Here is a 27,233-nt window from a genome sequence, read left to right as displayed (position 1 = left end):
TCATTAGAATTTCAATTTGTTATTGCCTATTCACGATTAGTTTTTTCACTTTGTTGTTGTATTATTGCAGCGTCTTCGCGACTCCCACGACTTGTTGAGAAGAGCGAGAATAAATATGCGAGTAATACAACAATAACAAGAAGAAGCAGAATATATGTACAATTGGTAGGGAAATACGCGCGCAACGAACGCTCAAAGCTCCAAAATTACCGCAGCAACAATCGAAAGACGTCCGCTCGCAACGAGAAATGAAATGCGAATGAGAGATGAAAACGAAGAGCGCAACTACAGACTACAGACTACAGAGGATGCCCCCAGCACAGCACAGCACAGTACACAGCATAGGTGAGAGAGCCGCGAACGTGAGGAATGTTGTGCATTGCGCAAATGGAGCGATTGAGGGTGTGAGAGCGAAAGCGAGAGAGAGAGCGACACAAGAGAGCGCGCACGAGAAACACTTGCAGCGTTTTTCAACACTGGTCTGTTAAGCAATGAGTGTAATTGGCGCTAAATTTTCATGTTTGAAAACGTAAAAATTATGATTACTCTTGCAGAATGTTAGTTATTATTTTATTTGCGGCGCATTAAATTTATATTTTGTTTTAATTCACTAATGCGACACTTATTTTGTTCATATTTATAATAAATTTAAAGTTACTGCACTTGTATTTGAATAAATATTGCTATCATTCTTTCACTATTATATTTTGAATTACTTAACTTGTGTGAAAGTCAAGTTTTCATTTAAATTTCACAATTTATTGTAGTAGTTTTGTTTCGCGTTTAACATTTCTCTCGCGTTAACAGAGCCGGCTTAACAGCGTCGTTACTGTTATCGTTTGCTGTCTATCGATAACTCGAGTTGCGCGCCACATTTAATATCGCAATTAAAATATTTACAAAAGAAGCAACTAAAGTACACAAAGAGGGCATAATAAAATGAGTTGTAATGTACAATAATAATATGAAACATAAAAATGGTAATAGAATAATAATGTTACAACATGTTCAGCTTGAAGTTGGTAAAACATAAAGCCATTTAATGGCAGCCACAAAAATGTTATGAAACTCTCATCGCCACCTATCAGTCTCTTGGCTTTTATTGCCCTGCCGCCGTACAACAACGTGCAACAGTGTGTGGCAAGCCACACAGAGACAGACAACGCTCTCCACGCAGCCAATTTCACACACACTTTTAATGTCATCCAAATGTGAACTCGCCCCTCCACAGAACATGCCACAGATGCGTCTGGCCATGTTGTCAGGCGACTGAACAAACGTGGCCAAAATGCTAGGCAACCCGTTTCTGTTGCTCCTGCGTCTGCCGACAAATCAAAAATGCGACACGGAGGCAGTAAAACCAAATCAAAAGTGACATGCCTCATTTTCAGCTGCCCCATGCCTCACTTGCCACATGCCTCATGCCGCTTGTCAAGATTGCATTAGCCGCATGTGAAGGGCAGGAAACAGAGCAGAAAGCAGCGACAGGACAACCAGGACAACTCGACTAGGCCAACAAGGACAACAGCTGCAAGCGTGCGAGGCTTATTAAGCACCAGCAGCACAGAGTGGAGGGAAGGGGTGGAAGAGAGAGAGGGGGACAGAGATTTGAAATGCAAATAGCCTCACGAGTCGCTGCTGACACCATGCAACTGAGTTGGTGGCAACTGAAGCCGCAGGCGCCAAAGCAGCAATTTTTGCACTATGCGTTGAAGTGGCAACATTCATCCTCCTCCCCTTCCCTCTACCTCCCCCTCATCCCATCTCTCCTTTGCGTTATGGCTTGTTTTGGGGTGCTCTGCATAAATGCAAAATCCCGTCGAGCTGGCAACTTTTTAATCCCTTTTGCCCAGCAAATTGTCGCCTTAACAGCGTCCAGCTGCTGAGCTCCTGAGCAGCAAGCTAAGCTAAGCGGCTTTCACTTCCTCTGCAGCCGATAAGCGTGCACAAATCACAAATATCACTGCGAATTACGTTGATAAATAACAAGAAACTTACAGAATGTTTAACAAATCTAGCTAACATGAGTTTAACAGCAGTGCTGTTAAGTTGAAGTGCATTGACTGTTATGCTTAACAGCAGCTTCCAAATGGGGATGTTAATCTTAACAATTCTGTTAAATCAGCAGTACAAATTGATAAATGTATTTTGTAGATAAATAACATGAAATGTTCAAAATGTTTAACAAATGTAGCTAACATGAGCTTAACAGCAAATTAATTAGCAGTGCTGTTAACTTGCAGGGCTTTGCACTGTTAACACTGTTAAGCTTAACAGCTGCTTTTAAATGAGACTGTTAATCTTAACAATTCAGAAACTTAATATTAATTTCGTAACTACAGCGAAAACTCGTTTAAAGGACACGTTTATAGCAGAATATTTATTTTCTCATGCTTTTAAGTATATAGAAATTGAAGTATAACTTTTGATACGCTTGAACTTAGTTCATCTAGGCATTCTTGTTCCAATTTTCTACAAATCTAATATTTCAGGAATGAGAATATCAAGTTTTAGGTACTAGTTAAAAAATTACTATTTATAAGTAATAATAAAATTAAAAAATAATTCTGTTTTATTTCGTTTAAGTGTATTTCCTGATTTTTTACTTCAACATTATCTCAAAATTTGGAATACTACTGTTATAAGAATTAGTTTAAAGTAGGAAAAGGATCTTTAGTACTGTTTTTAAGTAAGTTTTTTTCTCAGATACACTTTTTTGCTATTAGAATTCCATTACAACGAAACAAACTTTAATTTGCGAATGTCTACTGTATTGCAAAAGGTAAGATGACCCAAATGTTGTATCCTAAATCTTAACTATTCTTCATTCGGGCCAAATACAATCTGCTTCTGCTGCTGCTTCTGCTTTTGGCCAAGACGACGCAGTGAACCGCGCAATGCTAAGAAAACCGAGCACTGGGCCACGTTAACTTCGCCTCGGGGGCAGCGAAAAGCAAGTTGATATATGGTGGGGCAAATAGTTGTGATAGAAGGAGGTGGGGGGCGGGAGTTATGGGGAGGGGGAGTGTGGCTAACAAACCGCAAACAATAACAAACGATGGCCAAGGCGCAACACAAATACAAACAGAAAAGCGAAACAGACGCTGATGTTTCTTGCTGCCTGACGACGCCTACAACCAAATGGGTGGAAGGAGGGCGTTGGGTGGGCGTGGTGTGGTGCCATTTGGAGGCAAAAAGGATTTATGATGCTTGTTATCGCGCAGCCAGAACGACAACGATGACAAAAGGTGGCCAGCCCAAAAGGATACACAGAACACAGCACAAAAGGCAAGCAGCAGAAACAGAGAACGAGAGAGAGAAAGAGGAATGGGCGAAGGTGTGCGTAGTGGGTGCAAGGGAGATGGCAACGCAGATAAAATCTGCGCACACACAAAAAGCGTAGCATACTTTTCGGCGGGCGAAAAAAAAAAATCATTGCATACTTTTCGGCGGGCGCTCGTAAAACGCATGCCAAACATGTGTTCATTCATTTGTAGCGAAATTGTTGTTGCCTGCGAGGGGCTAATCGCAAGTTTATGACACGAATAGCAACACACACACACTCACACACACAGGTGTAATTGCCCTTCTACTCCCCTGGCTAATGATGCGTGCGCTGGCCATAAAATTTACATTAATTAAATTTCATAATAGGCTGGCGATAGGCGCCAAGCCCCTAATTAAAAACCAACTCAAAGAAAGCTCAGCAGAAATGCCAAAGATGCTACTTACTTATACACAGTCAAAAGTTGGGCCCCATTACGAGTGCCTAAAAGTATCTATTAGGCTGCCTCTTTCTTGCAAGCAATGGCTAAATTAGTCAATAAATTAAAGCACGCTGAATGCGAACAGAACAAGACCAAGAACAGGACTTCCTGACTCCAACTCTGACTCGGACTCTGGCTCCTTATCCTCGCTGCTGTTCGTGGCTTTCTCTTTTGCTCTCTCTGGCCAACATAACGAGCCAAAAACATTGCATTAAAAAAATCCATTCATTAAAATGGCAAAACGTGGCACAAAATTTATGGCCCTGCGAAGACGATGTCGACGCCGGCGTTCGAGTATTGCGATGGGGGAGAGAGCAGAGGAGAGGAGAGAAAAGAGGGGGGTCGAAGCGGTGGCGTCTCAAGTGGCAGCGCATTTGCTTCGAGGTTGCCACAAAGAGCAGTTGCCAGCAACAAAACTGCCACAGCAGCTAGGGCAGCTGACAGGTAAAAGCGTCGGGTCCAGCATTCGCGCACAGTCTTTAACTTTCTTTAAGTGCCAGCGTTGCACGTTTGAAGCTGCCTCAGCAGCAACAATGAGACTGGCTGAAAGCAAAGCTTCAACTTGTGATTAAGTGCGTAAGAATGCTCTGAAAGCACTTTATTATCACTCTTTCATCAACATTATGATGAATTGATTGAATTCTTAGACTGAATTGATTTAAATAGTGTTAAAATTCAACAGCAACTTAAAAGCTAATTAAAGCTCAATATTGAAACTTAATCAACTTTTATCAAATATTAGATACATACTCGTATGTTAAGTGGTGAAAATAAAATTATATTTTAAGCAATTCTTAATTTTTACTTAAGAATCTTTTAAAAAGCGAAACATTTCTACTAAATTGAACAAGTATATTAAAGCTCAATGAAAGCTTTTGACAAAGCTCTTTTAAAAGCTTCTTATTATCACTCTTCCAACATGCTCTTCCAATGCTAAGCCAGAATTCATACAAATAGTGTTGAAAGTCAAAAGCGACTTAAAAGCACATTAAAGGAAAATGTATGACTTTAATCAACTTTAAAGCAATATGTGATTAATATGTCAACCTCTGAAGAAATTAAAATAATTTTCTTGATAAACATTTAAATGCCGAAAACATTTTAATTGAATTTTTACTTGACTTAAATAGCGAAAACAATTTAATTTAATTAAGAAAGCTTTTGACAAAGCAATTTTAAGAGTTTCTTATTAGCACTCTTCTATTAAATGGCTTAGCCAGAATTGATTCAATCAACAGCAACTTAAAAGCGCATTGAATCTTAGCAGCTGAACTAAAGCAAATTATGATTTATATGTGGACAACTTAAGCAAAATTAAATTGTATTTCAATTTTTTCTTCATTAACTTTTATAAAGCTACTAAATACTTCAACTAAATTGCTGCTTTGTCTCCAATTGAAAAGTATATTAAAGCTCCGTAAAAGCTTTTGCCACAGGAATGCAAATTAAAACTATTAATGTGCTTTAAAGAATATAAACTAAACAAAACTGTTTGCTTATATCATTTAGTAGTTAATTTTTTAAAACGAAACTACGTTTAATTTTGTCAGAAATTGCTTAAAATAAATTTCAAAAATTCGTTTTACATTATGCCAAATGTAAATCACATTTAATCTTTAAGAGAACACGAATTTAATTACGCTTTTTTTAGGAGCATGTCTGAATTAATTTCAAGTCATTAAAAGCGCCAGATTAATCCAATGTCAAAAGCGCACATTTTTGCATACTGCCTTCTGAGTATGAGATGAGTTTGAGGCGTGGCTGATTTTAGGACGCGCCAGTTCAATGCGCTCGCCCTGCACTCAATTATAATTTGCTCAGACAGACAAACAGCCCCAAAGCTCAACACACGACGCGTCAATGGCGCTGACGCGAAGGGGGGTGGCAAAGGGGGAAGGGATAGGGGGAGGAACACTGTTTTGAGGCCTCCAGGGAGTTGTCAGGGAGTTGCCCACCGATGAGCATATGTAACCCACGTTTTCGTTCCCGTTCTCGTTCTCTGTCGAAGCCATTAGCAAAGAGCAACAGCCTCATCTACCTCTCGTTTATGTATGGCTATGTGTGTGTGTGTTTGTGTGTGTGTGTGTGTGGGTGAATTTCAATGGGCGAACGCCAAAAAGTGTGCAACATTTTGCAAAAGTTAAAAGCATTTGTCGGTTTATCAGAGTCGGCAACATCCTGCCCACAAAACTCTTTTCAGCCTCAAAACTTCTTTTCATCTGATTTGATTTGATTTCATTTCATTTGGTTATGAGTCCCTCTCCCTCCCTCTCTCTATCTCTCTCTCACACTCTCTCTATTTAGCTCCAGAGGTTTGCCCTCAATGCTGCCGCATTGATAGAGAGGATTACAAACTGTTATTTAACGAGAGGCAAGTCTCAATGGGTCGCAAAACTCTTGCTCTCAAATAGAAACTGTGGTCAACAACTGTGGCGACATTGAGTTTGTCTCGAATATTTCGAAATTAAAAGCAACATGTTTCTTTGAAGAATTATAAGATTTATTTAGAAAGAAGAAATTACTTTTAACTCCTTCTACTGCCAATATTCTTTATAACATTTTATTTTGAAATGGTTTTGATTAAAAGAACTTTGTCGAAAATAACGTAAATTTCATGATTGTCTATATAATATTATAAAGAATGAGGTTTTATCAATGAAGAAGTAACCTTTAAAACTATAGTATAGAATTATATTATATAGCTATAGAAGAATTATAAGATTTATTTAGAATGAAAAATATACTGTCAACTCTTTATAACATTTATTTCAAAATGGTTTTGCTTAAAAGAACTTTGTCCAAAATATGAAATATTTCATAATTGTCTATATAATATTGTAAAGAATAAAGTTTTCTCAATGAAGAAATTACCCTTAAAACTATAGTATTTAAGATTCTTGAAAATTTGATTGCAATCAAATTAAATTTGTAGAAGTTATTTAGTTATTTTAGTTTAGTTGTAAAAAAACACTTTTTACTGTGGGTCTTACTTTTTGGTTGACAATCTGGTATATTTTATATGTTACTCTATGTATATTTTCAATGCAGTACTATAGCAATAGACCAAAGATAATCTTCGGTATATTTTAGTATTTCTGTGGTATATTTTCGATATATTAGTTATTTAAGAAATAGTTTTAAATGGGGAAAAAACCTTTTTACTATGGGGTTACTTTTTGGTTGACAATCTGGTATATTTTGTATGTTACTCTATGGTATATTTTAAATGCAATACTATAGCAATATACCAAAGATAATCTTCGGTATATTTTTGTATTTCTGTGGTGTATTCTGTATGTCATTCTATGGTATATTTTAAATACATTACTATATCAATATACCAAATATAAACTTCGGTATATTTTAGTATTTCTGTGGTATATTTTCGATATATTTATATCTCACAGTTGAGCTCACTCGAATGTAACATTCTTACTTACATATTTATATAACAAATTGCTTGATCAATATAATTAAAGAAGTTTGGAATGTGAATTTTAAATATTTTAAGAAAAGTGATGACTGCATTTGAATATTAAGTATACTCATATTATTTAATTTTTATTTAATCAGCTAAAATTACTTTAAAATTTCATGAAAATTGTTTAAAAAGAACAAAAATTATTACCTAATTGAGTGGAAGCAAGTGAATTAAGAGCTCAACGCGTATTTTGCAGTCGAGAAGTCTCAATGATGATCATATGTCCTTAGAGTCAGTTAACTGTCTGCTCGTTATGCCAATATTGGTATCACACTTCAGTTAACAGCTTGAAAAGCGTCGAACGACTGTCAGCCAATTATCGATGCCAAAGTCAATAAAAGAAAATACTGCGCAAAGTTTACGCTAAAAGCCCAAAGATAATGTTTTTTGGCAAGACAAACCCAAGAGAAAGAGAAGTAGCGAAGCGAAACAAAGAAAACGAGAAAATACGCGAAGAAATATATTTGTGTGGAGTGTCCGAGAGATCTAAGACGTGTCTGAGAGAGAGAGAGAGAGAAAGATAGAGAGAGAGATAGAAAAGGAGGAGGAAAACTTGTAATATTTTGACTGAAATCCAAAAGAGATATAATAAAATTCAATTGCGAGTTGCTCGCCGCACGGCAAATGAAAACAAAATAATGAATATACTTGGCACACACACACACAGTCATACACACACACACACACACACACACATAGATAACTTAAACACACACACAGCAATAGGACGCCGAAGAAGTTGGCAAGTTTTTGCTTGCCACAGACTTTTGGCCATAAGAAAACACAGCGAGCCAAAGCGGGGGGAAAAGTGAGAGGTGAGAGGTGAGTTGGGGTTTCCCCTCTATCAATTGAAGGCTTGTTGGGGAGCGGGGGGCGAGCGGGGAGCCTGCAGCAAACACATGTCAAATGCGCTTTTTAAAAACAAGTTTTTCCTTCTAGCGAAAAGTTGCAGAGGAAAATGCAGCAAAGAAAGGCAGAGAGCAAGACAGAGAGAGGGGAGGGGGAGGGGAAGCCAAACTGCTTATCTCGACAAAAAGCCAAAAATGTACGACGGAGGGCGGCTGTTGGTGGGCGTGGCAGCAGTGCACTAATGGTGCCAAGCAACCGGAAATGCCGCCATGCATGTCTGCTTCTATTTGTACAAAATGGAGGCTGTGTATCGCGAGTGTGTGTGTGTGTGAGTGTGAGTGTGTGAGTGAAGATCTTGATTGCCTTTTGCTACAAGCGAAATTTATAAGAGCTTCCCTCTTCCTCGCCTTCGTTTTTGCTATGATAATTTCCGCAGTTGCTGTATTATATATATAGTAAAACAAGTGCAGTCAGTCGCCAGTTTGATTTGATGGCCGACTTTATTCAGCCCCAAATCAGCAGAAACAGCAACAGCAACAGAAAAAGAAACAGACACAGAAACAAGTCGAGAAGCAACAAAATTCTCAAACATCCAGACAAAAGCGAAACGTGATGTGAGCCGCGTGCGAATTGCGAATTGCGAACTCGAATTGCAATTGGCATTTTGGCCATTGGCCAAAAGCCGAGTACTCGAGAGATGCCTCAGCCAGATGACATCGAGCTGCAGTCCAGTTGGCTCGTTATGTAAAAAGTAAAATCACATTCATTCACAACGGTTACGAGCAGCACTTTTGTACAGTAAATAAATAAACTTCTGATTGTTAAAGTGTAACCTAGATACTTACTAGTAGATAGGTCACGATTTAAAGGCGAGTAGATAAAATATAATACACACATATTCAGCGTAGAGTTAAGAGACAGAAACACAGGTGTTTAAATACAACGAGAGAGAGAGAGAGACACACAATAAGTTTCTTCCCATCATCATAGCAAACATGAGCGCAACACGAACATTTAATCATAATCATAAGATCGAACATTCTTTTGGGCCTCATACCTGCATGATCAAACACTTTGAAAATGGTTTGAGAGAAAAAATTAACAAACTAGCAAAATTGAAATGTTTAAACGAATATAAAATTTAAATTAAATGAATCTTAAATATTAAAATTACAACAATTTAATAATAAAATTAACATAAATAAGTTACATTCTACTGCCGTCTAAAAATATTGTGTTTTCTCTGTTTGTTTCGTCTTCAAACATTTGAGTTGGCTGCAGCATGTTTGACCAAACTATCAATTGAATCAAACATGTTGCATCTAAGCGCTCAACTTGAGAATGGCGATCGAACATGTAGTCGTCCCGCTCACACATATGTTGCAATGGCGCAGAGAGCCACAGATAATGAAATTCACATTAAGTATTTTTAACAGTGACTCAAAGTAGGCGGAGCTTCGCCTAAAACAAAAATGGCGTTGTATATGCAACTAAAACGAAGAGAGGCAGACAGAGAGGCTGCTAGAGCGAACACGTTCGAATTAAACCAACAACAAACTGCAAGGGAATAAAATAACAACAAATTTGGTATGGAAAGTATTTAAATTAGTTGTTGTTTATGCTTGTTGAGACTGCTTTGCTGCTCTAATCCAATTGTAGAGCTTAAAAAGCTGCACATTAATGGCCCCACATCAAATTCACTTTGCACACGATCCAGTTTAGGTGCAAAATGAATGTGGGAGAGTGTATTTGTAGTCTGGTTAAAGAGCTGCGAACTAAAAGAGAAGAGAGGAAAGGGGAGAGTTGCAGATAAAGCACTGTTGATTTTGATGCTGCTGCCTAGGCGCATGTTTGTTTTTCGTGTAGCCGCTGACGTGGCTCTATTGCCAACACGGCGCTCTCCTCTCTTTCCCTTTACCCTTCGTCTAGTGGTTTATCTAGCCAAGCAGGAATGCGCCCTCTGTTGTTTGATTGCGTAAATGGCAGCGCTGTCCGCTGTCCGCTCTCGTCGTTGCCGTCGCTTTTTGTGGGCTCGCTCAACGCGCCGACAACGTCAACAGAACTTTGCACTTTGCCATTGCAACGGCGTCTGCGAGTTGCGAGTTTCTCTGCGTTGCACAGGAAGTCAATAAAAGTTGGCCTATTCCGCAAAGCGGCTGCAGTCACGGCAACAGCAACGGCAACATTTGCCTCTGCGGCAATCTCTCTTTGTGTTGCCACAGGGGGTGGCAACAACGGTAACCAAATTAACGCAGATCACTTTTGGCCAGCAATTTTAGTTGACAGTTAACAAAGACAGAAGTTTAAGCAAAGCAAAACTTTAAAACAGTCAAAAACCAAAAATAATTTAAATAAATCCAAAATATTATATTAAACGTGGCATGCATTTTAAACCCAGTAAAATATCCGAATAAAAATGTCCCAATCGTATAAAAATTCCTACTAAACAGAAACTGTCTTTTGTAAAATAGGTGACAAGGATAAAGCTCTTGCGCCCTCTATTGAGCAAGTTGTGGCGCCATCTATCGCATGTGTGGAGCAAGGATTTCAAGCAACAGCGCGGCGAAATCGCGCAAAAGCTTCAAAAGCTTTAATGACGCAATATACCGTTCACAATATCACAAGAGGCAAAAAATTTACCGTTACAACATAATAAATATCAGAAATTGAGAAATGAACAAATTGAAATACAAAGTAAAGAAATTAAAGTAAAATAAAACAGAACACAAACCGAAATGTCTTCAACAATTGTCTCCCATTCCTCATTTAACTCCTTGCTCATCTCCTTCTTATAGCCGTCATGTAACGGTAAATGTAAAAAGACGCGTTGTGACTATTGCAAAGTAAAATAAAAAACCAATAAGAAAATAAAACAAAAGGAATCAAATAAGCAATGCAAACAAACCAGAATATCATCGAGTTGATCCCAATGCTCCTTCACCACATCATATTGATATTCGTAAATCATCACAACACTTATTTAAATTAATTTTTGACGCACTTCACTATTTGACACACGCAAAAAAAAATGCAACAATATCGAGCAACGTCGCGACGTTAACTGAGCAGGAAAATGAAGACGCTTGCTCGCAACGCTGTCGGAGAGCAAAAGAGAGTGCAAGCAATGCTCGCAGTGGAGCCGAACTTCTCTCTCGTTTTGTCCCACACGATTACTTAGAAAACGCCGATTCATTGCGCAAGAAAGAGAGCGCAGGCAAGTGTGACGAGCAATCGCAAATTAACTTGTTGCCTTTTTCTCTCTATTTCTACACACACTACTAACATAGATACAAATAGAGAACAATCTTAACTGAAAGCTGCACACGTGCAACTGATTTAATTCACATATGTGTGTGTGTATGTATGTCAGCGTTTATGGTGAAAGGTTATGAGTAGTTAAGATCGCATGTTTTTTGTTTTGCTGTACCCTGATAATACTAAATTATTATGTAAAATTTTGGTCAACAACAAATCATTTTTTTTGATAGGATGGTGCAATTGCGCCCTCTATTGGGCGAGTTGCGGTACCATCTATTGCAAACTGCAGCTGACCGAAAGAACGGGAGCTTTAAAAGCTCTAAAGATGCAACAGGCTGTTCACTAAACAAAACTGAATAGCATAAATAATGAAATAAAATAAAGTAAATTAAATGAAAATAAAAGAAAGCACTAACCGATTTATCCTCAACGAGTGCTTCCCATTCATCATTTAGCTGCTTGCGCATTTTTCCCTTGCATCCGTCCTCCAACAGTAAATGCATAAAGATGCGCTGCGACTAAAAATCAAACAGCAAAAAATTAAAGTAAAAGAAACAAAGCAAACAAATAAGTGAAGCGAATTAAGGAAAGAAAAATAACACAAAACAAACCAAAATGTCCTCAATGATTGCCTCCCATTCCTCATCAAGCTCCCTGCGCATCTCTTTCTTGTAGCCTGCGCATAACGGTAATTTCACAATGTTGCACGGCTATTGCAAAGTGAAAAAAAATGCTAATGACAAGACGATATGACAATTAAGCTAAATTAACAAACCAAAATATTGCGGAGTTGATTCCATTGCTCCTCTTTCATATCGAATTTATATTTGTAAATCAATACAACACTAATTTCAATAAATATTTCACACTCGCGAATTAACACTTTAATAATTACCACGCTAAAGAAAAAATCACTAACTTGCCGGACAAAGTCGCGAAACCAACTGAGCGGGAGTGGGAAATTGCAAAGTCAATTGAAAGGCAACGCAAACAGATAGCTAAGAGAGAGTAAGAAACTCGCTCTCACGCATACTTAGACAAAGTCGTGGGATTGCCCTGCGCAGTAGAGAGAGCGCAAGCGAGTGACACGCGCAATCGCATTTTAAAGCAATGTAGTGCTCTCTCTTTTACAACCGAGAAATTGTTGCTCGAAGTACAGGCGGTCATTAACGCTTACGCTCTATTTCCACAAACACTTCATATTGCTCTTTATATGACTATTTAATACATTTTACTTGTAAGTCTTTTGGGCTATATCTAATGGTAATAGAAATTTCCTTTTAATATTTCCCTTGAATCAAAAATGTCCACGCATTTGTAGTGCCATCTGGTGTAAAGCTTGCGAACGTTCGTAGTGCTTACGAGAAAAAAGCTTGGGATATTTACATAGGTAAAAAGTTGGTCCTTTTCGTTTCCTTTTGTGGCGCCCTCTTACGTAGTGTAGTAGACAAAAGCTGTGAGCAAAGTAACAGCTTAAAAGCTTTAGCGAAGCAACAGGTGGCTAACAATGGAAGCCAACAAAATTCAAAATAAACCCAAACTCAAATGACGTCACGTATAGTAGCTCAAACTATTTTTCATAACTGACCTTGCGCAGTTAATAATATATAATATATTTTTATAATAAATATTCGAGAGGGTTAAAAACTAAAAAATACTAATAATCATTTTTAGGTCGAATATTATAAGATGGATAAAAAGTCGACCATATTTTCAATCGCTCTTTATTATGACAACCGAAATATCGTTATCAAGATTTTTAACAAAAAGTATTAAAACTAAAAAATAGTTATCAAAGGTTTATTACATAGACCTGAAACCTTGGGTCTACTATATATGACAAACTTTCGCGGCATTTTTATTCTTAAATGTCCATTATTATATAGAAAATTTATATTATAATCAATAGTATAAATTAATATTAAATAAAATAAATTATAAAATTGATTTTTATCTTCTAATAACGTATAATTTATTTGCATATTGGGTGTTAAAGGGTAACTCACCTGTCTCTGATGAAATTCCATTGCCGGCACATTGCCATTTAGTTCAACGGCAGACATTTGAATTGAATTGTTATTGTTAATATTTGGGCAAAGTAAAAGCGTTGCAATTTTCCTATTGTTCTACGGTAATTTGGCACAATCTGAGACACACACACACACGCACATAAAAGTGAATGCTTTTACACTAATACACTGACACGCCTCTTCAAATTTAACATTTGGAAGCCTTTATCCTTGGATCGAGGGGCGGAGGGGGCGGAAGATACGAAGCGAAGAGGAACCTTGAGTTCGTCGTCACTTTCTCGCCTAATTGAATTCGCACTGCGATTTCGTTGCGCAGCTGTTTTGACTCACTGTGCGTTGCCTTTGTTGCAAGCAAACGTGCCACCAATACCAAATGGGGCAAGAACCTCGAATATCTCACAGAAAATCTCTGGACTCTGGCGATTCGAGTAGATTTTTGGCTTGAATAAACCTCTGATTTTATTAGCTTATTTACAGATTGTGGCTGGACTTTGTAGCTTCTTTGGCATTTGTGTGGCTGTAAATAGAAGAAAATATACAGAAAATTATATTATAATTTTGCTGTCAAAATGATAATACGAGAATTGTAGAGGAAAAAAAATAGTTTATGAGACACTTTCAATATTAGACGGCTTTCAGAATGTTTTAAAAGTGTTTCTGAATATAGCAGAATACATATTATAATTTGAAAATTTTTTATTTTCTTTAGTTAACACTTAAATATATGATTTATGACTAAAATTTAAGAGCAGCAAAGTTCTCTTGTATTCGCTGTGCTAATGCACTTGATGAGGTTTAAATCAGTTATCAGACATAATTTGCTTTTAATATTTAATGTATCAAATAATGCAATTATCAATTTTATAAATTAATTTAAACAGCTACAGTCGAGTATGCTCGACAATGACACACCCGATACTCATTTAAAAGCAAAAGTGGTGCAGCATTAGTTTCAAAATATACTAAATTAATATACCCACAAAATACTAAAAAATATACCAAAGGTTACATTTGGTATATTGTAGTACTCTTAAAATATACCATAATAAAATACAAAAATACTACAATATACTAAATGCTACATTTGGCTACAAAAATACTAAAAAAATATACCAAAGGATACATTTGATATATTGTACTACTCTTAAAATATACCATAATAAAATACAAAAATACTACAATATACTAAAGGCTTCCTTTTTTTATACTGATATAGTACTGTCTTAAAAATATACCACAAATTGCAAAATATACCAGATAGTACTATATTAAAAATATACCACAAATTGCTAAATATACCACAAATTGCAAAATATACCGGATTGTCAACCAATGCAACTAAGATCCCTAAAAATTAGGCGTTTTAGCTCATACAAATTCTGTCATTAATAACTTCGATAACTAGGAATCATAAAGACTAATAAGTATAGTATTTATATACCAAAAATCGTAACTCTAGCTTCTAGTCACTTGTTTTTCGACTTTTATCGACTTGTGGGGCCGGAAGTGGGCGTGACAAAAATTTGAAACAAATTTGATTGGAAAACTTACAGATTGGACTTGTATTTATATTTATACATTGGTAAAATACTATTCAAATGTATATTAGTTTACAAGTCAATTTTTATATTATGTTTTCAATCTAAAAATAATATAAATACTATATTTTAGTATAATATTTATTTAGAAAATTTCTATATTTTTTAAATCAAAGCTGATCTTTTGAAAATATATTCTGTCAAACCAAAAATTGTTCAATAAATATATATAAGTAAGTATTTTGTTAAAGGGCATTACATAAAATATAAAATTGAAATATTATGCCTATAGATATAAAACTTTAAAGTAAATACTTTTCCTCCAAAAGTGTAAATTCACTTGCATTTTGCGTCGATTTTGCCAACTTGCCTCACTAACGATGTGTGCCGATGCTAATGTGTGTGTGTGTGTGTGTGAATGTGTGTGTGTGTGTGTTTGGTTTCGAGTGTTGCAGGTGAGGAAAATGCGGCTGTTGCGGCAGCCTCCATTGAGTTTGTGATGTCGCATGTCGAGTATTTCGAGCATCGAGCAGCAAAAGTTAATAAGAGCAGCAAAGCAAGCGAATGGTTAAATGCCTGCCCAGCAATTTCTATCTACAGATATTCTGTACCTGTATGTGTGTGAATATATATATATATATGTATGTGTGTGTGGAATTGTACCAGTTTCCGATTGCCCGAATATTGAAATTGTATTGAGATTGGCAATCGAGTGAGTGAATTGATGAAAAGCCAACCAACGCTATATGATAAATCAATTTGATGCGCCAAGTTGTGAAATATCCGTAGCTCACATCTAACGGAAATTGTTGGAAATTTCTTGAATTTATCATGCGCAAGTAAATGCTGAAAATGCTTGCCAAAAATACGGAAGCTTCTAGATGACAAAATTTCTATTAAAGATAAATAATAATGTGACAAAATATCTGATATTAAAGGCAACAAAAATTGCAATATTTTGAGATTATTTTTGAAAAGAATTCAATGAGCCTGAAGAGTGTTGCAAAAGCTGCCAAATTTAGAGAATTATTCCAAGAATGAGATACTTTTAACGTTAATTGAAGATTCAATAAACTATGAACCTTTTTTAAACTATAGATTCACAAATATAAAAATCGCTGCTGACAAAATTTATATTAAAGATAAATAATAATGTGACAAAATGTCTGATATTAAAGGCAACAAAAATTGCAATACTTTAAGATTATTTTTGAAAAGAATTCAATGAGTCTGAAGAGTGTTGAAAAAGCTGCGAAATTTAGAGAATTATTCCAAGAATGAGATACTTTTAGCTTTAATTGAAGATTCAATAGACTATCAACTTTTTGTAAACTATAAAAATCGCTGCTCTCAATGATTTCTCGAGTGCTTGTTAAGTTGATTTATACAGATTGATGTTGGGAGCTTATCGCAAGTTGCACTGCGAATAAATGCTTAAGCTATGCAAATTGCAAATCGCAATCGCAAATGGCACTTGTAAACTGAAACCCCATTATTGGCAATCTCTTGGCAATTCAAATACTCAAAGTCAAATGGACACAAACTTCGAGTGCAATTGTAGTGAGGAGAAGAAAGGAAATCACATGAGTAAAGAGAAGATTCCACCTCATCTGAAAGGGGGAAATGTCTGTCTGTGTGTGTGTGTTGTAATATATGAAATAAATGCACAACATAACTTTGTCTTAGCCAATAGCCATTAGTAGTGCATTTCCACATGAGACACAGACACACACAGACACACAAATGGCTTTAATGGTCATTGGTGGCAACATTTGCTGAGTTTCGCTTTTCGTGTTGCGAATGTCTCCGCATCTGTGCATTCATTTATGCATGTCTAGATGTGCAACTAACTCTGTAGATGTGCAACTCCTCCCAAAATGCCAAACGGAAATTGTGCATATTTCACTTAACTTCAGCGCTGAAACAGCAAATGGCAAATGGTTGGTTGGTTGGCTGGCCACCAGCAAAAAGGTAAAACGAGGAAACCAGCCAGCAAATATTTGTAAAATCAAACAGTCTGATTCCCTTTTCCCCCCCTTCCTTGTTCATTCCTTTGGCTTCCCCACGTTCTGTTTCGTCTCGTCAGCTCATGTGGCGCGTTCTGGGCTTATAAAACGTTAAGTGTAAATAAATTATTAGCGGGGCGTCAAGCCGTGTGCTTCCTCTGTTAACCCTTTTTGCCCCTTTTTGTAGCAGCAACAGCAGCAGAAGCAGAAGCAACGGAAGCAGCAGCTGCGCGGGTTGTTCCGCAGTTAATCTGCATAAAATTGCGCATATTGCGGTGCTTCCAGTAATCGATAAGTTTCATCAAACAAAGTGAGTTACAAATTCCAAATACTTAGCATAAGGTTCTTTTAAAAGTTTAATGCGAATGAAACATATAACAAAATAAAATATGAATCTAAAATTTAGTTGAGCTTTACACACATTTTGAATTAATTCGACGTTTTAGTTTTATTGGCTATATGAAATTATCTTGATAGTGTAATTAAAAGTAGGTAGAACCTTCGATATTTATTGTATATTGTGTTCACAGTTTATATATTGTTAGAAAAGTAAAATAAAAAAAAGATGTCAAAATAATGTAAAGTAAACTGAATATACACAGAGGGAAAAAAATCTATATTGGATAAATCTTGATATAAGATCTTTTAAGTCTTAAAAAGCCATATTGAAATAAGGTTAAAAAACCATAAATCAAGATTTCTTGAATTTCAAGATTGGGCAATCTAGATGTTTTGTACAATTTTGATCTTGATTTAAGAATAAACCATCTTGATTCAATTTTGACAACAATTTTGATTCAAGATTTTATTCTTGTTTTTTGGCATTTCTTTCTTTCTGTGTAATGTGAATGATTTATGATTTTGTTGTGTTTTTTTATAAAAAATAACTACAAAAACTAAATGTATTCGAAAGTTGGGTTATTTAATTATTGAGTATGTTATCATGTTTCTATATTAATAAGAAAATATAAATTGATAACGCTTTTGACACACCAATATTTCTCTTATCATTCATACTATTCAATATATTAAAAACTGAACTGACTCATATGGTAAATAATGCTAGCTGCTTAGCTCGTGATAAGTATTTTGAGTTAGAAAAATACAGTCGAGCGATAAAAGCTACCCATTTTGAATAAAAACAAAACAGTGTTGCATTTTGTTAAAATAAACCAAATTAATATACCATAAAGATACTAAAACATACCAAATTTTATATATGGTATATTGTATGTATTGTATTTTGAATAAAAGCAAAACAGTGTTGCATTTTGTTAAAATATACCAAATTAATATACCACAAAGTTGCATTTTGTTAAAATATACCAAATTAATAAACCACAAAGATACTAAAACATACAAAATTCCATATATGGTATATTGTACTATATATGGTATATGGTATTTTGAAAAAAAGCAAAACAGTGTTGCATTTTGTTAAAATATACAAAATTAATATACCACAAAGATACTAAAACATCCAAAATTCTATATATGGTATATTGTATGTATTGTATTTTGAATAAAAGCAAAACAGTGTTGCATTTTGATAAAATATACCAAATTAATATACCACAAATTCTATAGATGATATATTGTTGTAATACTACATTCAAAATATGCCATATAAAACAATACCAAAACAACAATAAACCGCTTTCACCAAGTATATCACAAAACATAAAGCGCATAATCGATGAACAAAATATGTTGCATACTTATGGGAGCAAGAATTTAATTGAAGGAATGCAGCTGAAGAGACGCTCATTGAAGTTGCTGTGGTAATCGTATTGTGTAATTTATTAAGCACTGCAATCAGCAAGTTGATGCGAAACCCTCGCAGCAGAGTGCAACCTTTGCTTGAGGGCGTTGCAAAAATGTGGCATGTTTGCCAACTTGCAGCGAGTAACGAGACAATTACCGCTGGGAATGCCGTCAGAGTCAACTGAGGCAGCAGGTCCCCAATGCTGCCGTTGCTGTTGCTACTGTTGCTGCTGGCCAAACATGCAACTTTGAGAAGCTTCAACACACACACACACACACACACACACACACTGAGGAAGACAGAGAGACGAGCACAAACACAATGTAACACCAACGATGAATGTGTGCCAACATTGAATGGCAAAAACTAAAGCGTACATTTCACTGCAAACTTTGCGCTGCCTTCTTTTCACAACGGTGTGTGTGTGTGTGTGTGTGAGTGGGGGCGGAGGAGGCGTGGCGTGGCGTGGTGTGGTGTGGGGTTGTGGCCGATGTCTGCGTAGACAACGTGTTAAGCTTCAGTGGTTTGCCATTGCAAATGGGACACATTAGCAATGTAGCAAGTTGCAGCTACGGGGAATGTGCAATGACTGAAGAAAGAGAACGACGCAAGAGGAAGCGAAAGAGAGAGAGAGAGAGAGAGAGAAAGAGCGAGAGAGGGACGTGAGCTTGTCATCGGGCAACATGGCAAAAAGGCTTTGGCGGTTGGTTTGAGGCCAGTTCCTTATATGGCAAATGTGCCAAATGTGTCAGCAGCACTTTTGCTAACATCCCAGCTGAAAGTCGTGTGAATTGCTTCATTTTGCGCGTCCTCGTCGACCAAACTCAACAAATTAGTTGACATGATTTTTTTGCGCCACTTTTTTTTCCCTTCGCTTGCCGTCGCAAATGCATTTTAATGTTTGTGTATTTATTCAAATGAGTGTTTGCCTCAGCAGCAGTAACAGCAGCAGCAGTGGCAGCAAAATAGCAAAAAGTCAAGACATATTAAGCGTTTCCTTAGAAAGTAGCTAAATTGAATTAGAGAGTGAAGTGAATTGCAAATGAAAAGCACGAGAAGTACTTAAGAGAGTCTAAGAATAAAGAGAGTGCTAAATAGTGACTGTAATTATTGCTTCTCAAGTTTTACAGACTCTTTTTTTTTGGTGAATTAACATTTGTTTTATTATTTTTTAGTGGTTTGTTGTTGCTCTCACGAATATATAATATAATTGGGTTAAAACAAAATAATAACTTAAAAACTGAAAGTATGAGAATATTTAAGAAATTGAAGTGGAAATTCCAACAAGTAAGAAAGCAACACTTGGAGTGTGATCGACTGTGAAATACGTGCTAATCATTTTGAACAACGCAAAACAGAATGGTATTATTCATAAAATACCACAAAAAATAACATATTTGGTATATCAATGAAGTATTACATTCGAAATATACCATAGATGTCAAAATATACCAAAGTGGACTCAACATTATTCTTAATTTTTGCCTCATTACAAAGTCACTTTCAATTTTAAAGTTCTGAAAGTATAAAATATAATACATTCAATATATTAATTTAATTTCGACAAAATTGTTTTCTTTAATATATAATTTGGTTAAAAATTATAAATTAAAGTTTATATTTCAAAACAAAATACAAATATAAGTTCAGAAAAGTTTTCTATAAAATTCGAAATTTCTTCTTTTATAAAAAGTTTCTTTTAATTTCATTGTTTTTGCTTTCTCAGACTTTCTAATCAAATTGCAATTCCATTACTCAAAAAGTCTTTCAATCTGCGCATTAATAACTCAACTGAATGCAACTGGTTTCTCGGTGCCAATTAATTTCACATGGCATTTGAAAAGTTGTTCAGCTCTGACTTTATTTGCTGGCTTCTTTCTTGATTGCCGCCATTAACAGCACTGCTTGGCAGTTTATTGCATTTGCATTTGCATTTCCATTGCACGTTTGCCAACACTGTTTTCCCGATTCAACCGAATGCAAAGTAGTAGAGATGGGGTGAGCGGTGGAGAGGGGGAGAAGGGAGAGCGGAGAGGTATTGAAACTTCGAAGGACGACCCATTTGCAAGTTTTTTTTATTTTATGAACTTTGCTGCCTTCGCCGCAGGCTGAGTTGCGTTGAAGTCGACACCGAAGTCAGCTGCGCAGTCGCTGTTGACGTCGCAGTCGGCGTCAACGTTGATGCCGTCTGTCTGTTTATTTTGCGCAAAAAAAAGTTTCATGTGCTTGTTTGTTTATTTGTTTGTTTTGCTTTGTGCTGTTTGTTCTGCTAAAAACTCTTCAGCAGAGCCCAAGGCAACAGCAACAGCAGCAGCAACAGCAACAGCAGCAATAGCAACAACTACAACTACAACAATGCAGCAACATCCAGAATCCAGAGCAGCCAACAATAATGCAACAACAAAAGGTTGCGAGCTGTCACGCGTAAAATATTTCTAAGAATTTCTCCCATGCTTTTGCATTTAACGTGACTTTAAGCAGCCTCACACACACACACAAACACACACACACACACACACATACATATATAGCAACACACTCACAATGACATTTTACTTTTTGGCCACAAAAGCGTGCAGTGAATCGCGACAAGTTCATGTTTTGGTGTGGTTTCCTTGCACTTTATACCCTGTAAACAGGTTGACAAAAGGGTATGCCAGACTAGCACACTTTAAAGAGCACAAATTCAGGCAGATTATTTGAATAAATAAGTTAATAAAATATGGTAAAACATATTTCTATATTATTATCCAATTTTGAACTTTAACTTTTTTACTTTTCACTTTAGAGGGTAGCGCTTAGTCTGTCATCTGCTGGCAGCCAGCCAACTGCTGTGTACTTTGATTTCTCTCTGCAGTTGGTTTTATTATTGTTGTGTTGCTTTATGATTTTTAATATGGCAACTGCAGAGCTCGTAAATTCACGCAGCAAAATGTTGCACGCTTTGTTTGTTTGGCTGCTTAAACACACACGCATAATACAGTTTCATGTTTGCACACCCCACAACACACACATATATACAAACACACACTGTGAGTGCGCAGTGCAATTGACAACTAACCGTGGCAAGAACAACACTAAAAGCATCCAACCAACCTCCTCCTTCCCCTTTGGCCACCCGTTGAGCTCAGCTCAGCTCAGCTGGCAATTTCCTGGCAGCATTTTCCTACACTTTTCCAACCTGCATTCATATACATGTCTTACTCTCTTGTTCTTGTTCTTCTCATGTCTTTTATTGTTACTTTTCTTGGTTTATCGTTGTGACTTTTGATGCTGAAGAATTCTTGCGAATCAGGCGGCAAAAACTTCTCAATGTAAGGGAAAATATGTTTTGGTAGGATTTATTATACACTTTAAGATCAATTTTAAATTTAAAATATATACAAAAAATACATAAATATAAATTACAAAAAAAGATAAATTGAACGAAAATATATATTTGAATATACATATGTAATAATATCTTTTATAATAAATTTACAACTAAAAAGTTCTTCAAATAAATAAATAAATATTGTTAAAATTAAGGGAAATATATTTGAATATTTATATTAATACTTTTAACAAATATGTCCAACCAAATTTGTAATTATTTAATTTTACAAAATATATAAATTTATTGATTTAGAATAATGCATCTTAAAAGCATTTTAATTTGTAAGTAATTTCAAATTAAAATGTTTTATACTTCAAGTACTTTAATTTATAAATTTTTAAGTTGTATTATTATTAATCATAATATGTATAATATTGTTTTAATTTTTAACTCCATTATGTTTTCAAAATTTATATTTTCTCTTCATAACAAAAATCAAACAAAAAGTTAGCAGTGCCATTAAAATTGTTTTAATGTGCGTTTTAGACTCGTTATTCGACTTTTAATTAATTTGCCTTAAAGAGAGCGCTTAACATATTTCTGTGTAAATTGAAATTCCAAAAAGTTCTCATCGATTTTTAATTAAACACAAATAAAATGGAAAGCTATGAATGGCGAAATGAAAATGTTTTCATGTTTAACAAAAACTATTAAATAAATGGACCTTTTTTTCAACGATTAATCAATTGGATAAACAATGCCAAACACAATGCCGGAAGTAAGCTTTGTGCAAAGCAAAACAGCATGCGAAATTTGATTGAGTAGACTTTAAGGAACCCCAGAGAATCGTCTTAAACTGCTGTGTTAGCTCTGTTCGTTGGTTGGCTGCTCGCTTCGCTTGGTCCATTGTTATGCCTTGGGTTTTGTCTTGATTAGGAGTTGGACGCCAGGGAATTGGCTGATTGGCTGTGTGCGGCATTTGTGAACGGAAAAACAAATGCTGCACACAAAGCAACGCGAAAGCGAACATTAAAAACAGTAAAGTAAAAAAGAAAAAGCAAAAGCAAAACACTGGCAGTCGCTTATAAATATAAATCAGCATGAAGATAAATTACTTTGTAGCGCAAGTGCTTGTTCGTTATTCGTTGTTAGTTCCTTTCGCACCTGGCTTGGCATTTTCTAATTTGGCCACAAATATTTGGCGCCCTCAAATACTTTGGCCAGCACAAATTGCCAACTGCATCAACTTTGGTCATTAAACATTTGTTTGCGCATCAAATTAAACGCACGGCTAAGCCAAAAACGCGCTGCTAGAAGATGCCTTCTCTTTTTCTCTAGCACAGTCTCTCTCCATCTCTCTCTCTCTGTTTTTATTACGTATACGTACACTCGGAGTGCCTTTGGCGCTTGTTTACCGCTATCACTTACTCACACCGTGAAGTCTGCGGCCGTACTGAGCGCCAGTTGATGTGCGTGGTATGAACAGCCAAGCGTATAACAGTTTCTCACAAATTCTGTTATACACTCGACGCTCTCTCTCTCTCTCTTTGGGGCAGCGCTCTCTTTGCTTACAGCTTTGTTTACATTCACAAGAATTGCAAGAAGCATTGAAACATGAAATTCATGTTGTTTCTTGCTTGTGGCCGAGATTTATCATTTGGTGCATAAATCGTTTTTTATGTCAATAGCTTGACCTTCAATTAAACACAGCACAGTGTCTGCTGACATTGAAGCAATTCACGCTCTCTACGGTCGCCTCGCCTCGCCTCGCATTGTTATTGTTTGCTGGAGTGCTCAATTAGTGTCGAGAGCTGTTGTGTGGAGGCTTTGCAGATTGACAGCGTTGTGCAGTGATTTATGCACTCTGCACTCTGTTGTTTTCCAGTTGTGTGTTTGTTGTCAATTTTTTGTGTGTCAAACATGAATCACATTCATCACTTTGTTTGAAGCGTGTTTTGCACAAAAAATATAGCATACTTCTATGGGTATTTACATATATTTTATGAAATCAAAAATTGTAGCATACTTTTATGGGAATTTCTATTTCATATCAAAAATAATGATTATTTTTATTTAATTTAAAGTTCAGTTAGGAAATAATCAAAGCAAACTTTTGTCATCTCCTCAATCCACTTCTGCTTCAATTAATTGTAATCCTAAGCATGTCATAAGCACTAAACTTGAACAACTATTTTGTCTGATCGAAATGAACCATTTTAAATGCAAATTGCTGTGTCGCATTCCAAATTGACCTCTTGGCTTATCAACAAGGGTCGATAAGCACATTCTGTTGACAAAGCCAAATAATTTAAATATTTTTAACTAAACCAACGAGCGAACCTTTTTTGGCCAAAAATTACATGTGGCTGGGCCAAAATATCACACTAGGCGTGGGGGGAAAATATAGAAAAAGAAAAAAACAACAACAAAAGGATCTGGCTCAACAAAAGCCGACAAAAACACATGTCACATTTTTGTGTAGAAAGTTTTCTTGCAAAATCTGTAAGCTGCGTTCTCGACTATGTTCCAAAGCACTAACACTCACACTCACACTCACACTCGCTGACGATGCTATTCAAGGATTTTATTTTGCATAAACAAGGACAACATAGTATATGCGGGTCGCTCTCCTTCTGCCTTCTGCTGTTGGGTGGGGGCTGCAAAAAATATGCAAATACATTTACGTAGTAGCCAAAAGGACATAAGTGACGACAATTTGCCAGCATGAGCACACAAATGGATGTGAGTGTGTGTAAGTGTGTGTGTGTGTGCGAGTGTGGCTGTTGCTTCGCTTGTTGTGCTGTGGCCAGTGCTCATTTGAATTTTACATTTGCATTTCCGTTTCTGTTTCTGTTTCTGTTTCGGTTTCCCTGTTGAGACTGTCAACTGCAAATTGCACCTCATCCAAAAAGCAGCCATCGATCAACGGGACAAAAAGCCACACTTAAACAAGACCACAGCCAAGTCATTAAGCATCAGTCGTCTACAACTAAAGCCACTTCAAATGCCGTTTTAATTGAGCACTCGATAATACTGCTTGTAAATAAAACGTGAAGAGCAGCGCACAAAAGTCAGAGACGAACATTTCAATGCATTCTTTCTCCCTTCTACGTTTTGTTTAAGTTTTTGCTTAATGACCTATGGAAAAGAAGGAGAAAGTACAAAAAGTGTGCAGTAAAAATGTCTTTAAAGAGCTCGTCATTTTAATCGAATGCTCGTGAACTTTCGGGTTAATGTGCTGACTAAACATTTTCAATGGCATAAATTAATAATATTAATGAACTGCTCTGACGGACGCATAAATTGCTGGGCAGCTTTCGCCGCAAAATATTGCATACTCGTACCTTGCGGCGGCTTCAAAATATGCAAATTTCGAGTGCACATTTAGCCTGAAAATATGCTCAACGGAAGCGAAGCTGCTTCAAATTTACGTAAATTTTCGGCTGCTGTTGCTTCTACTTCTGCTTCTACTGCTGCTGCCGTTGCAAGTTGCATAAATTTGCAAATCCTTGTTGCATACTTCGTTGAAGCGTCCAACCGCCAGCGGCTTAAATAAAATTCTATGCAACATCCATTCGAGAACCTTTTACGGACATGCCATTAGAAACAAGAAGTACAACCACAGCTGCATATTCGTAGATTCATCTATTCTAAATCCAAAAATTGTTGGCGAACAGAATTCTGTTAGAGCAAATGGAAAATTATAATTGGATAATCTGCGCTGAGGCGACGTTGTCAAACACATTTTGCTTTTATTTTTATCTTGCCACATAATGAGGCACAGCACAGCACAGCAGCCACGTGCTCGCTAATGACACCAACAACTACAGCAAAAGAACAATGTTAAAGTGTCAAAAATGGCACAGAGCTGAAATAACAGAGCCAACAGTACCCCAAAGAATCCCAGCGACAAATGTCCAAAGGCAATGCGCGTTTCCATTTACAACTGTGCGGCTAATTTTCACCATAACAACAACAATGACAAATACCAACAACAGCAACAACAACAGTAACAACAATGTCAAGCTGAAAATGTAATGGAGCAAAAATGTTCAAGTTTCTGCGTGCGTCACCAACACCTAAAAGATGACAATGGAAAAATACATTGTGCCGAGCATAATGCCAGCTACTGAAATGCCCTGAGCAAAATTTGCAAAAAAAAGAATAGTTAAAAAATTCAGTTCACTTTATATGAAATGAAAAACCTATAATAATAAAGTATCTGGTTAGTTAGTGAAGAGAAAACATATAACAGTAAGATATCCAAATATTAAATACAACAAGGACAATTTACAACATTTTTGTTGACGTCGATTTTATTGATTGATGTAATAACCGATTACTGTATTATATATATTGTAAATTAAAAAAAAAAATCTATTTATCTATCTATCTATCTATCTATCTATCTATCTATCTATCTATCTATCTATCTATCTATCTATCTATCTATCTATCTATCTATCTATCTATCTATCTATCTATCTATCTATCTATCTATCTATCTATCTATCTATCTATCTATCTATCTATCTATCTATCTATCTATCTATCTATCTATCTATCTATCTATCTATCTATCTATCTATCTATCTATCTATCTATCTATCTATCTATCTATCTATCTATCTATCTATCTATCTATCTATCTATCTATCTATCTATCTATCTATCTATCTATCTATCTATCTATCTATCTATCTATCTATCTATCTATCTATCTATCTATCTATCTATCTATCTATCTATCTATCTATCTATCTATCTATCTATCTATCTATCTATCTATCTATCTATCTATCTATCTATCTATCTATCTATCTATCTATCTATCTATCTATCTATCTATCTATCTATCTATCTATCTATCTATCTATCTATCTATCTATCTATCTATCTATCTATCTATCTATCTATCTATCTATCTATCTATCTATCTATCTATCTATCTATCTATCTATCTATCTATCTATCTATCTATCTATCTATCTATCTATCTATCTATCTATCTATCTATCTATCTATCTATCTATCTATCTATCTATCTATCTATCTATCTATCTATCTATCTATCTATCTATCTATCTATCTATCTATCTATCTATCTATCTATCTATCTATCTATCTATCTATCTATCTATCTATCTATCTATCTATCTATCTATCTATCTATCTATCTATCTATCTATCTATCTATCTATCTATCTATCTATCTATCTATCT

General features: G+C 35.9%; 1 protein-coding gene across 34 annotated transcripts in view; it reads right to left on the bottom strand.

The window, feature by feature from the left end:
• The window catches only part of LOC133842127 (AF4/FMR2 family member lilli), a 128,831-nt gene that overhangs the window by 81,338 nt on the left and 20,260 nt on the right, over positions 1-27,233 (bottom strand). For 32 of the 34 annotated variants that reach the window (XR_009894359.1, XR_009894362.1, XR_009894361.1 and 29 more), the window contains exon 1: positions 211-348. The gene's annotated coding sequence lies outside the window, so the exon portion shown is untranslated. Of the gene's footprint in view, positions 1-160; positions 349-13,361; positions 13,903-27,233 lie in introns of those variants that run through there. The other 2 variants (XM_062275060.1, XM_062275059.1) reach the window with 2 other exon arrangements.

This window comes from Drosophila sulfurigaster, chromosome 3, assembly GCF_023558435.1.
Source record: "Drosophila sulfurigaster albostrigata strain 15112-1811.04 chromosome 3, ASM2355843v2, whole genome shotgun sequence".
Classification (NCBI taxonomy): Eukaryota; Metazoa; Arthropoda; class Insecta; order Diptera; family Drosophilidae; genus Drosophila; species Drosophila sulfurigaster.
Note: the sequence above shows the minus strand (reverse complement) of the source record. Positions and strands in the feature narration are given on the sequence as shown.